A 13,893-nucleotide genomic window follows, 5' to 3' on the forward strand; every position below is an offset into this window, starting at 1 on the left:
TATATATATATATATATATATATATATATATATATATATCATAATTTAGAGTAAATTATATGAATCGCCCCTATGATTTTGGGTAATTTACACGTTTGATCCTTAATTTTTTTTATAACCCAAACCGGCCTTATGGTTTAATTTTATTGCATTGTTGGTCCCTGATGGACTTAACATGACCAATATACCTTTATTTATTATTTTAATTATTTTATTTATTTTTAACTAATTAAAAGAAATTGTTTAATATGTATGGGTCCCACCCAAATCCCTTCGTCCTTATCTTGAATCTATAGGCATATGCATATACCTTATTCTTCGCTCAAATCTTACGTGATAACACCAAACCAGATTCCCTCAACTCCAAAGAAGTCAAAACACCATCACCCTCAACTCCGAAGAAGTCAAACAACTATCACCTACCAAATACCTAACAACATCGTCGTTGCTGTTATGTCGAGTGATTTGATTTGGGGGCGGAGGTGAAAGCGAAAGGTGGTAGAGCAACTGACTCATTATCTAAAATTAGAGCGACTCTCCATCTCCGATCTGATGTCCTCATCTTCGCCTCTCACCTCCGATGTAGCCATCTCAGATATGGAGACAATATAGGAAAACTCGTCGGATATCGGTCCTCCGATCTGGAACATGATGAGTTTTGGTCATAAGATATCCTATGTGCTCATACAAACCCTAGTGCTTGGATCTAGGTTTCTCTATTGTACATGCTTTGAATCCAAGACTATAGACCCTAATTCTAGTATTCAAGTAATCATATTAATATGTAATTAGGTTTAAGATCATACCTTGATTGTTATGTAGCAATAACAATCCCAATTCCTCCTTGAATTGACTTTGGAATGCTTAGAGTCACAAGTGTCACTCCTCTAATAGCTTACAAACACCAAGAGCAAATGAAGAAGGTATAAAGAGAGAGGAGAGAGGTTAGAATTCGTCCTTAGGATTCCTTGGCAAGGGATACACGAATTCATGTGCCAAGGAGTGTTTATATAGGTGTTTAGATAGGGTTTCAGTCATTATCCTTATCTAGTTGCTTATCCACAAAGCAACACATAAGATAAGTCTTAGAAATCCCTTATCCTTTATCCTTTGGACGATTTCAAGGATATCTTATCCCTTGAATTCGTCCAACATATATCTAGGATAACCATTACCATATTTTGTAACTATCACATAATTACAATTTAACCCCTCTAGTTTAATTAATTACACTTGATCACAAAATTAATTCTTAATTAATTATTGACCAATATTAATTAAACAAATATGATTTCTCCTTTAATATATTATTCTTATAAGATATTAATAAATCATAATAACCTCTCTCTCTATATTTATTTCTCCAATCAAGTTGCTTTGGTGAAGGCAACCCAAAAGGACCATGCACCATCAGGTCAAGTACATACCAAAATAGTTATGGACTTAGACACTAATCCAACCGTCTCCCACTTGGATAAGTCTAATAACTATTCTGGGTATGACTTCAGATCCTGATCTGCAATCGTAGCTTTCCAAAGCCGCTGTCAACTCTGATCCTATTAGATACGCGTGTCCTTAGATAAGGGATCATATATTCCTCCATTCTAGATATCATATGAGATATGATTTCTAATCATTCTCTTTGTACTACTTCTCGATTTCTATTTTATGATGGCAGACTAATTGAACAAATCAAATTAGCCCTAGCCTGGCCGAGCATTTACGTTTGTCATCACTAAACCATCGAGGGGCCCAAAGATATCGCTTTTATCCTACTTTGGATAAAAGGAACAGATAAACTTTGATACAATGCTCGTTTGCACTTACTAACCAAATCACACACAACAATATGTTTTATAACACCAAGTTACAAGTGCGTTTACATATTATCAATGTGTAACCGATTAGCAAGATACAACTCACACATATCGGTTTCAAGAATATAAGATGTTATCGTCTCACTAATCACTCGTGATACAATTCATGGAGTGATCCAAGTGAGCGTGGGTTTAATCCAATGCTCAAATCATATTCATAAGCACTCATGAACGTTGCAGCAAACATTTTCTTATGTCTAATACTCTTCTAGACAATCCACACCAATTCACAACAGTCTTCATTCATATCTACTTCCAACATATGAATGACTGTGACCCGTTCGAATAATTCGATTATTCTTAATAAACTCAATTATTCTGGAAGTCAAAACATGCAAATGTGAAACACAAGAATAATACTAATCTCATATGGCCTCAACCCTTTGAGCATAAATAAAACACGTTTTATTTATCACCATATCGATTACTCATTATTTGTCGTTTCGGGTAATCAACTTCTTACTTGAATTATTACACTTGTCCCATGCTCCTAGCATGCACACAATGTTTACCTATGGTTCTTACTTTGTGAAATAGATCACATTGGACACATTTCCAATCATTCTCATTTCACAACTCCGAATCCTTTTTCATAAGTGAAAGAATATCAAAATTCTTGCTACTTATAGAATATGCTAGATTCTAACATTTTATGCAATGATTCTTTCATAATGTCACTGCACCAAAGTCACAAAGACTATTGCCAATGATATTGCAAAACCTTCTATCGAAAATTGTTACAAGACAATTCCTTAGATATGATGTCTCTCACTCAAAGTACATTCCTTTGAACATCCTTTTGCATAAAAGTTTCTAATCTAGTCATAATTTTCAATATTTACTTCCTAATATGAACACGCTTCCATATTTTCCTCATGACAACTCATTTTTAATAGAATATTTTCTATTTGTAATGATGTCGATATGGTCCATCCAATATGGAAACATTTCCATATTTTCCAATACTATACTTCCAACTACTCACAAGCGACCAATCCTCGTCGAACTTTGGATTGTCCTTTGATAGTTGTTTAATTATTTTAGTCAAAACCAATTCTAGTCCCTTTTCCTTCTAAATGCGCTAGACATTTGGAAAATTTTAGAATGGTCAAACATTAAAGCATTTGCAATCGATCCTATACTCGAAGCGTATGGGACACGATGCACAATGTTTTATTTGCTATGTTCTCAAAATTCGAATTGTGAAGAGGAATGCCGTAATCATAATCGAAATTTTAAGAACACACTATGTACCCTTGACTAAGTTTATTAACATTTCTCAACCTAATCCTTTAGATTTGAAATGAAGCATAATATTCTCTCCCTTAATTATAGCAAAACAACTATACAACCCTTACAACTTTGCAAGGTATAACTCTTGTTTTTCTATAATTAATATTGTCAACTTTCAAAACTTTCCATAATAATCATACAATCATAACTTTTATGCTCCCACTATCATGATGATTACTATAAAAACATAACACTTATGCTCCCACTAGCTTCGACATGTATTCAAAACATCTTAACTTCCAGAAAAACAATACCTATTGAATTTCTTAAGTCCATGTTTCTAAGACTTAGTGCTTTGAGAATCTTTTATCAAGGCCTCTTAAGCTTATACACTTTTGCCTTAGATAGTGCATATGTGTGTCTTAACAATTAAGACTAATTGCCAAACCTCACAATTCAAATTATGGAAAGGGATACCGTAACCATGATTGAGTTCGAGAATTCAACTTTACAATCACTATCATCTTAAAATCTTTCTTAGTGAAAGCATTTCCTCACAATCATTTTCATGAAGGAGGAAATCTTATGACACTTAGATTTTAATGGTGTATATGTTCCTATCCATGTGAATTTGTTAAAACCAAAATTTACGACAAATTCAGACTCATATGGACTGAACTTTCTTAATCTTGATTTCTTGCCTTATGGTAGCACAGCTGCCCACCACGTCTTCCAAGTAGTTAAGCATCTCACTTTTTTTCCTATCAATGTACCTTTCATTGATTAATGTGCCTTGCCTTTTATGCGTTCAAAATGAGAACTCATAGGACTCACATGCATAATTAACTCAACTTGAACAGCACAAAATCAAAATATTCTCAACACGATAGGTTGTAAAACTCAACTCATGTGCTAGTGATGATCGATAAGGTTTATTTGATTTGTTCTTGAAACTTTTCAAGACCATTAAGACTCCCATTGACTCCTTGACATATAAGATTCTCTTATCAATAAACATTTGTTGACAACCAAATATTCAAGAGTTAGTGTAGTTTTATCAAAACACTTCATAAATTGGTCCAAGTTGGTCTTTGTCTTATTCAAGACATCACAACTTTCCACATTTTATGAATGTTATAAACGTTTAATACTTTTCACTCATTGCCACAATCTTAACTTTAAGACTTGTTATTGGAATGAAGTATGATAGACTTCTTGATTTAACCATTTCTTCAATCCTTGATTCCTCTTCTTAAACATACAATTGTACTAAGACTTACTTAGAGGATCAATTGAGACATGGTTCTTAATCATTAAGACCCATTATAAAGCATAAAAGCTACTCTCCCTTCTTCTTAGAATGGAGAAACTTTTATCTTTCTGCCTACTTGATTCTTCTTGTTCGTTCTACTATTGATCTAAACCCTTTAATCAATTCAGAATTACACTTAATCTTGTAAGTGTAATCATATTTACTAAGCCTTTAGTAAATCATGACAAATATCTTTGTTACTCTTATGGTGAACTTGATCAACACACAACTTTGTGTACTCGATCTCCTAGTCCTTCACTTGACACTTTGTCAACAAATTTGTCTAATTTCCAAATATGAAATTTCTCATTCACCATGCAAGCAAGTTGCATGATTCCAAGTTTCCGTCCAATTGAAACTTGGGCGATGAGAAACTCTCCCTATTTGGTAAATTCTCGACATTTCCATAAACAACATAACTAAGAATAATATCCATTTGTTGTAGAAATATGCAAACATCAATTTTCATAACGATTTCATTGCAAGGAAGTAAGCAAATAAATAAATAAGGCAAACAAAATTTATTTTATTTATAAAAGCAGCATAAAAATTTGTCCTTAGAATGCAAAATCTATTGAAAACTATGTAAAAAGAAAATTTCTAACAACTCTATCATAACTATCTAAGCTCAAAATCCAATCTTCAAGTCCATGCGATCGAGATCCATCTCTTGTGATTAGATTCATCTTACTCTCTTATCAAGCTTCCTTTCTTTTCACCGATCCTGCAAAACATTCAAATGCAATCTTATCACATCATGTATTTGAATCAATGAATAGGAACTTAACGAAGTTAGATAGTGGATTTTACCTGAAGCGCAGTCATACTCTTTGACTCTCCCATCTTTGGAATTTTCAGGCTCTTGGGGCAGACTTCTATCCAATGCCCTTTCTCTTGGCAGCAAACGCAGGTTGGTTCTCCTAGAACGTCCTCGGAAGCATGGTCGGTTGACTCTCCCAACAAATACGCTCCATTGCTTCGCCAAATCATTTCTAATTCAGCAGCAATGAGCATGTAGATTAGGTCAATCAGGTTGTCGTCATGATCCATCATATAATACTTTCTTTTGAACTCATTATATGATTCAGGAAGTGACTGCAAAACCCAATTTACAGCCAACTCATTCGGGAATGACACACCCAATATAATCAACCTATCGATGTGTGATTTCATTCCTAGAATGTGTGCACACACGGATTTACCATCTTCATGTTTTATTTCCAATAGGGCCTTAGTGATATTGAACCTTTCAATTCTTTGATCTCTTGGGTTAGGGAGAACAACTGGAGGAGGAGGAGGAGGAAGTGAAGCATGATTTCCTGTTCCTCGATCGAATCGTGGAATATCATCTTCATGTGGAATACTTGTTCCACGGGATTTGGGAAGACCATAGTTGTCGAACTTTGACATCTACAAAACGGGAGATAAACAAATTCAAGTTAGTTGATAGATTGAGTCCTTAGTAAATCACCCAAATGAGATACTAAGGCTAGGACCCAACACAATACGCTACAACCTAGAAAAGGGATGTCGTAATCTAGTAGCAGAATATTTGAAGGTAAGTGAATGACGATTCACTAATTTCCACCATGAAAAACGAAAAAGAAATTTAAGTTTTAAATCTATGAAAACTCCTAGATCCTTTGAGATTAATTGAACTTTCAAATGGCATGTTTAAATCTCGATATGCCCCTCTTTTTTGTGATCGGGATGCCGAGGATCACAAAGCGGGTGTGAATAATCATGCAAACTTACATGGTGCCCTCACATATTACAATCACCCATTCGATGTGCCGGTAAACCACACACGCTCCACCGAACTATGACAAACATTAAGTCACCCTTTGCAACCTTTGCTTAGAACCATTTAGTGTGCCGGTAAACCACCCACGCTCCACTAACATCTTCGCAAGGGCACAAAGTGTAATTTCATGGAATTGCATCAATTCACTTTTGCCTAAGTAACTAAGATTGGGAATTAGAAAAACATTTAGTTACTTTGTATTTCATTATACTTATAATGGATGGTTTCGTCCTATCCTACCCGTTCGGCTAACGACCCTCCACTAGTCAAGAGTGCGGTGGGTAAGAGTGGATACCCATTCAATCGCCATTTTATAGGCAATTTCCTTAAACACCCCTTATAGACCAGCTTCGTGAATAAGGCCTACTAACGGTAAGACTGACTTTTACTCATACATATATAATGTTAGACTTTTAATGTTATATATATAGTATAGGGTGCGTTTCATACTTTTAAAATATTAGGTGATCAAATTTAACAATTATACTTTTAATTCAATTAAATTGTAAACCTAAACTTTTATGGATTTATTAAACTTCTTTTAATTATACACCTTAATTGATTAATAAAACCATAAGGGTGTGATTTCAACTTTTCAAAACATTACTTGAGTTTTAGAATTTAACATTCCTAATTAAACTTTTAATCAACTTTTAAATTCCAAAACTTGAGGGCAAGTTTTGAAACATTTCAAAACAATTTAGTTTTAATCTATCTTAAAATTTCGAATTTATAACATTTAAATTAAAAATTTTAAATATTAAAACTCTTGATTTAATAATTATCTTGAATTAGACTATTAATTTAATTATTAAGTCATAAGGGATTATCTAAATAATGAGGATAATTACCATTTAGACATTTAAGTTATTCTAATCCCTTAAATATCTATATAGATTTCGAAAATATGGATGGATAATGCAAGATCTTGAATTACCATATATAACAATTAGAGGATAATTACAAGATATGGGATAATCCAAATCCCTAAAAATTAGGATCTTATCTTGGGGAGGAAGCAAATTTCGAAAATCAAGGGATTATAACAAACCCTAGATTTCGAAATTTAAGGGTTTAAGGAAAGGATTTGAAGATCTTATTCAAACTCTTTCAAATTAAGGTTTGCAAACCCTAATCTCGAAAAACCCTAGCCTCTTAGGGTTTATTGGAAATAAACCCTAATATATCAAGTTCATACAATTGAAACCAAACCAATGGCTCTGATACCACTGATGGGTTTTGGTCATAAGACATCCTATGTGCTCATACAAACCCTAATGCTTGGATCTAGGTTTCTCTACTGTACATGCTTTGAATCCAAGACTATAAACCCTAATTATAGTATTCAAGTAATCATATTAATATGTAATTAGGTTTAAGATCATACCTTGATTGTTATGTAGCAATAACAATCCCAATTCCTCCTTGAATTGACTTTGGAATGCTTAGAGTCACAAGTATCACTCCTCTAATGGCTTACAAACACCAAGAGCAAATGGAGAAGGTATAAAGAGAGAGGAGAGAGGTTAGAATTCGTCCTTAGGACTCCTTGGCAAGGGATACACGAATTCATGTGTCAAGGAGTGTTTATATAGGTGTTTAGATAGGGTTTCAGTCATTATCCTTATCTAGTTGCTTATCCACAAAGCAACACATAAGATAAGTCTTAGAAATCCCTTATCCTTTATCCTTTGGATGATTTCAAGGATATCTTATCCCTTGAATTCGTCCAACCTATATCTAGGATAACCATTACCATATTTTGTAACTATCACATAATTACAATTCAACCCCTCTAGTTTAATTAATTACACTTGATCACAAAATTAATTCTTAATTAATTATTGACCAATATTAATTAAACAAATATGATTTCTCCTTTAATATATTATTCTTATAAGATATTAATAAATCATAATAACCTCTCTCTCTATATTTATTTCTCCAATCAAGTTGCTTTGGTGAAGGCAACCCAAAAGGACCATGCACCATCGGGTCAAGTACATACCAAAATAGTTATGGACTTAGACACTAATCCAACAGAACACTCATCTCCACCTCTAATCACCTTTCACATGAATGATTGGGTTTAGTGAAAAACTTGTTTTTGTTATTGTTGATGATATTGATTGTTAAATGATTTTCGCCGATGATTCTTGAAGAACAACTGATGGAGAACGAGATGATTTTGGTTTGTTGATTATCATGATTTTTTTAAACGAAGTGGTAAAGAAAAGATGAAGAACTGATGAAGATGAGGTCGGTTTTGGGTAATTTGTGTAATATCCAAAAAATTCCAGAAATTTTAAAACTTTTCAAAACAACCCATTTATTTACACAAGCATGATCCCCAAAACATGATTTAAAATCGGAATCCCCTAGGATCTAATCTGTTGTAAAACCAAGGATGTGTACGGTCACGCCTTCGCCTTGCCACGGATCATCTGAAGAACCTGAAACCATAAATGAAATTGTAAGCACAAAGCTTAGTGAGTTCCCCCAAAATACCGATACATAACAAATAACACAAAAACAATAACATCATGCAATGGGTCCACAATTAACATACTAGATTACCCCTGAACCCACAGTATAAGTTTGGCTTGCCTAACGGGCCCACAGCTCGTATATGGCTTTCTCTTGAGCCCACAACATAAGTTTGGCTTGCCCCTGGGGCTCACAACTTATGTCTGGCTTGCTCCCAACCAAGCAGTCATCAGACTGGAATATCATTGTTCTACCCTTAGTACGAGTCTAGCATACCAACCAGTCCCCAACTCGTATCTGAAATGCTATTGAGCCCCCAGTATGAGTCTAGCATGCCATACCCGCCCCCAACTCATATCTAGATTGGTCCAATACCCTCAAGCCCTCAGTACGAGTCTGGCGTACCACCGGGTTCTCTGTTCATATCTGGAATGCTATTGAGCCCTCAATATGATTCTGGCATACCCTACCCGACCCTCAGCTCACATCTGGAATGCTCCAAGGTTTGTTGGCTACAGAAGGAAGTAGTACAACCTCAACCCAACATAATATGCCAATAGATAACAAACATATACTGATAATCATGCATACATAATCCCAGGTAGTCCTACTGATCTACCAGACTAGCATATCAAGGATATCATGCATATAGATTCCATATTCAACATATCAACAATATCAGGTTTTCCAACCAATGGGTCGGCCTTGGTGCCTTAGACCCGTAAGTACAGTGATGAAGGGTCACCTCACACTGCCAAATCATACAGACGATCATTGGCTACTGACTGACAGATTCCCGAACCGCCAACATCAAGACAACACCCCACCAGCAGTTGATCCCACGAATAATCTATGACTGTAGATCCGCAAAATATATGCACTATTAGATACCAAGATAACAACCCATCAACATCTAGACCTGAACTCACAATAGGAGTCCAAATTAGGGTAAAAGACCTTTTTACCCTTCCTCAAGATTAGCCCAAAGCCAAGGCCCAAACTAGATGACCAAAGGCCTAAAATCCAAAAATAAACATCTAAGGCCCAAATTAGGGCCAATTCCTTTCGTGGCCTTCACCCAAGAAAGTCCAACAAGACAAAAAGCCCAAACCATAAAATCCAAATGGCCCAACATGGTCCAAGACAAACCGAGCTCAAAACGAAGAGGCCTAATATTGTCGCGTACGCGGGGCGTACTTCGGAGGTACGCTCAGCGTACACAAGGCTGTGTAGAATCCACCATCATGGTGGCTGATTGGTTACGTGGGGTATACACCTCCTTATGCGGTGCGTATCCTCGTAAAGACCAAAACATCAATAAGTGCTTAATGACTTAAGCGCTTAAGCCCAAACTTCAGATCCATGGTCCAAATGAACCCTACAGTCATAAAGTCTCTAACTTTATGACTTTAAATGTCCAAAAGTCCTTAACACATGATCTTAATCCATTAAGACCTTCTATAAGAAGAATGGAACCAAACTAGCTAAAAGAACCTCATTTTTATGGCTTAGAACCCTTCTTAGGGTTCCAAAACCAAACATGCATAACAATGAGACTTCTGGGACAAGAAGAACATCATAAAGCTACCAACTTAAGATCCAAGCAAACAAGGCATAAAGGTAGCAACTTTTTACCTTCTAGAGCTTCCCAAGAAGGTGATGATCCAAGATCCACAAGCTTGCTTCAACTTCTAATCTCCTTAATGCAACTCCTTCTTCCTTAAGCACACAAAGAACACACTTTATGCTCAAAACACTCTTTTATAGGGTCAGGGTTTGCCAAAAATGACTCAAGGACTTGGAGGCTGAAAGGATGAGGCTAAATGATCCATAAATGTGCTTAAATACCCCCATAAACCCTAAAATTTAGGGTTTCCCTCGGACATAAGTACGCCCAACATACTAGGATGTGCCCTGGTACGCTTAGATACTCACATGTACGCTCAACATACAACTCCTATTCCTAAAATTACCATTTTTCCACTAGGGCTTCTTAGGGCTACATCCTCACAATCCAAGGACCAAAATGACATACTTTAAACCAAGAGATCAATTTGAAATTACTTGAAAACCGGGGTTACAATATGGGTGTTTTGATCCGAAAAATTAGTTGGATTCAATGGATTGATGTTTATTGAATTCGATGATAGTGATGAACAAGATTTAGGTTCCGATTGATTCAATTGTCCATAAAATTCTTTGGGTAAATTATGTTGTGTTAAATTTTGATTCCTGGTTAAAGTTTTGTTGAATGATTTTGGTAATTTTACTCATTTGTAACTAAATAACTAATGCATATTTGTTTAATGGAAATTGTTTCTGGATTTGATTTAGTTAAGAAATAGAGGGAGTTTGGTTTGGGATTTTGCAAATTTGTTTTTTCTGGATTCGATTTTTTGGTAGGCTTTATTTTTTTAATTTGGTTTTGTTTTAATCTTTTAACATGAAGGGGATGAACAGGTTGAAGGTTTAAAACAGAGGGATAGATACCAGAAATGGTGGCCGAAGATATTTGTCGGAGATGGTAGTCGAAGATTTGTGTCGGGGAAGGTGGTTAGGTATTGGGGAAGGAAGATTGATGAAAAGGACGACGGGATTTAGATGAGACCCGTACATATTAAAAATTTTCTTTTAATCAATTAAAAATAAACTAAATAATTAAAATAATAAATAAGGTTGTATGGGTCATGTTAAGTCCATCAGAGACCAACGATGCAATAAAATTAAACCATAGGGACGATCCGAGTTAGAAAAAAAAGTTAGGGACCAAACACACAAATTAACCAAACCGTAGGAACCATTTGTGTAATTTACTCCGTATTTTACTTGTATTAATTCCAATGTGGGCATGTGATATATCTTCATGAAACTCTTTTCATAAAGGTCACAACACAATCAAATATTATATAAAAGGAATTGATTCGTATATAACAAATATTCTCCGTACACGATAATTTATGCTTTAAAATGTTGTTTTGTACAACTCTATAATGCATAAATTATTGTCTATGACAAAAAACTTTTGTGTATAATAAAATTAGGTTATAACCTATGTAATACACAGGATAACATAAAACAAGTTTGAAAGTTAATAGACCTGAAAAGTAATAATACATTTGCGTACATTTATTTTTTTACAAACATGGATGTTTTCCTCGTAATTATGTAATTGTTAATTTAGTTTAATTTTACGATGTGTTGACTCATAAAATATATTTTATTATCAAAACAATCTAACATCTAAATTTTTAGGTTAATATCTTCTTTCAAATTTTGGTTTACTGTTTGAGCTGATGAATATAAATCAAAGAACATTTTAGTCACGAGTCACGACCTAAAAAAATCAAGAACCAATATTTAAATACATGGTTATCAAAACAGTTTCAAATATACACTAACAATTCCCAATAAAACCAATTATAAAGAAAATCCTACAAATAAATATTGTTTCTCTTTTGATAAGTCTTTAAGCCAATATTGCCAGCTCAAACAATAAATTCCAAGATACCATTTTTATAATACTCACGTTGGTTAAAATCTGGTTCATCCATGTTATCCTTCCATAGCGGAATAAGTGAGAGAGAGGTTTGGAATCCTGTTTAAGAACATACAGTTAAAGAGCATTAATGTATGATAAAATATTTTATTAGTTGGTGATTGTTTCCTTTTAGCTTAGTGAATTTAATGTAGACATGTATAAATGACAAAATGCTTGTAAACAGGCACATATAACAAGTTCCAACTTGAAAGGTTTTGTAGTTTGTAAGCTTACAAGCTCCATATGATAGTTTCAGGGTTGTTCCAAACATATTTTGGGTTCAGGGGCGAATAAAAAAATGGGCCTTTAAAATACACAAATGTCATCAAATTCTTTTATAATAACTTAATAATTAAAAGAAAATTATATGTATTATCTTCTAAATATAATAATTTCTATAAAAAAAATAGGTATTTTTAAAAGATAGATCCTAGACGGTCGCTCCTATAGTATAACTACACAGGCACCCACCGGCAATATACAAAATGTAATGTGGCAATAGCGAAAATAAAATGAAACCATTAGACTTTTCTTGAAAGTTGTTGAGGAGCAAGTAGTTCAAGAAAGCCTGATCCAATAAAAGATAGAATGATTTTGTTTTATTTAAAGAATTAAAACAATTAACAGATCTCTTCACCATGATATAAAGATTAAAAATGAAGGTCTTGCATTAACACAAAATATAAATGAACACAAATAAGAAAAAATCAAAGTGATTACGATCAACAAACAAAAAGTGGTTTTAAAATCACTATTCATTTACACCTAATACAAAAAAATAAATAAATAAATAAATAATAAACTTAATGGCTTCAAGGTTAAACATTTTATCTTTACACCAAGTATTCAAAATTGTAAATACCCATTAATTTGGGATGAAAGGGAAATTTTTAGGTGCTTATAGATAATCGAAATATAACTTTAATGCCTTATTGTATTCGGATACTCCAATCTTACCATGGAGAAGCCATCAAAGCCCATCGGCTTGATGTATTAGAATTGTAGACTCTTTATTCGAACGGTTTGAGTTTGAGGTCCACCATGAAATGAGATTGCATAAGGTTGAAGAACCCGAGTATATTATATGTTTTGAAGGGGCGATGGATTTTACAATAGGTAAAGCATCCAGAATAGTCTCATTGTAATCGATTTCTTCGGATTACTCTGTCCAAATGATAGTTAATTATTTGAAAAATTAAACAAAGTCCATGTCCCCTTAACCAAAATTGCCCATACCTATCTCCAAATCAAGAACTCTTATCCTATAATGAGGTCATAGATAGGTCAATAAAACATCAACACTCTAATACTCTAAAATGAAACTTAAAATGCTTATCCACAACTATAACGGGGGATATCAGTTTGTTAGTATCACTAATACTATAAGAGATCGATAAACTGATGTGAATCTAACTTGCTCTATCATCTCAGGTTGTTAGTATCACTAATACTATAAGAGATCAATAAACTGATGTGAATCTAACTTGCTCTATCATATCAATATATTGTTTTCCTTCCCTCTTCAAATCATATCTATTCATTCGGTTAAGATAGATTTACCTACAATATCACAAACAATAGAAAATATCAATAATAACCCAAGTTAACCATAAAAAGAAAAATCCCTAAATTCTACATTTAA

Source organism: Lactuca saligna, chromosome 8 (assembly GCF_052625555.1).
Source record: "Lactuca saligna cultivar CGN05327 chromosome 8, ASM5262555v1, whole genome shotgun sequence".
In the NCBI taxonomy this organism is placed as follows: domain Eukaryota; kingdom Viridiplantae; phylum Streptophyta; class Magnoliopsida; order Asterales; family Asteraceae; genus Lactuca; species Lactuca saligna.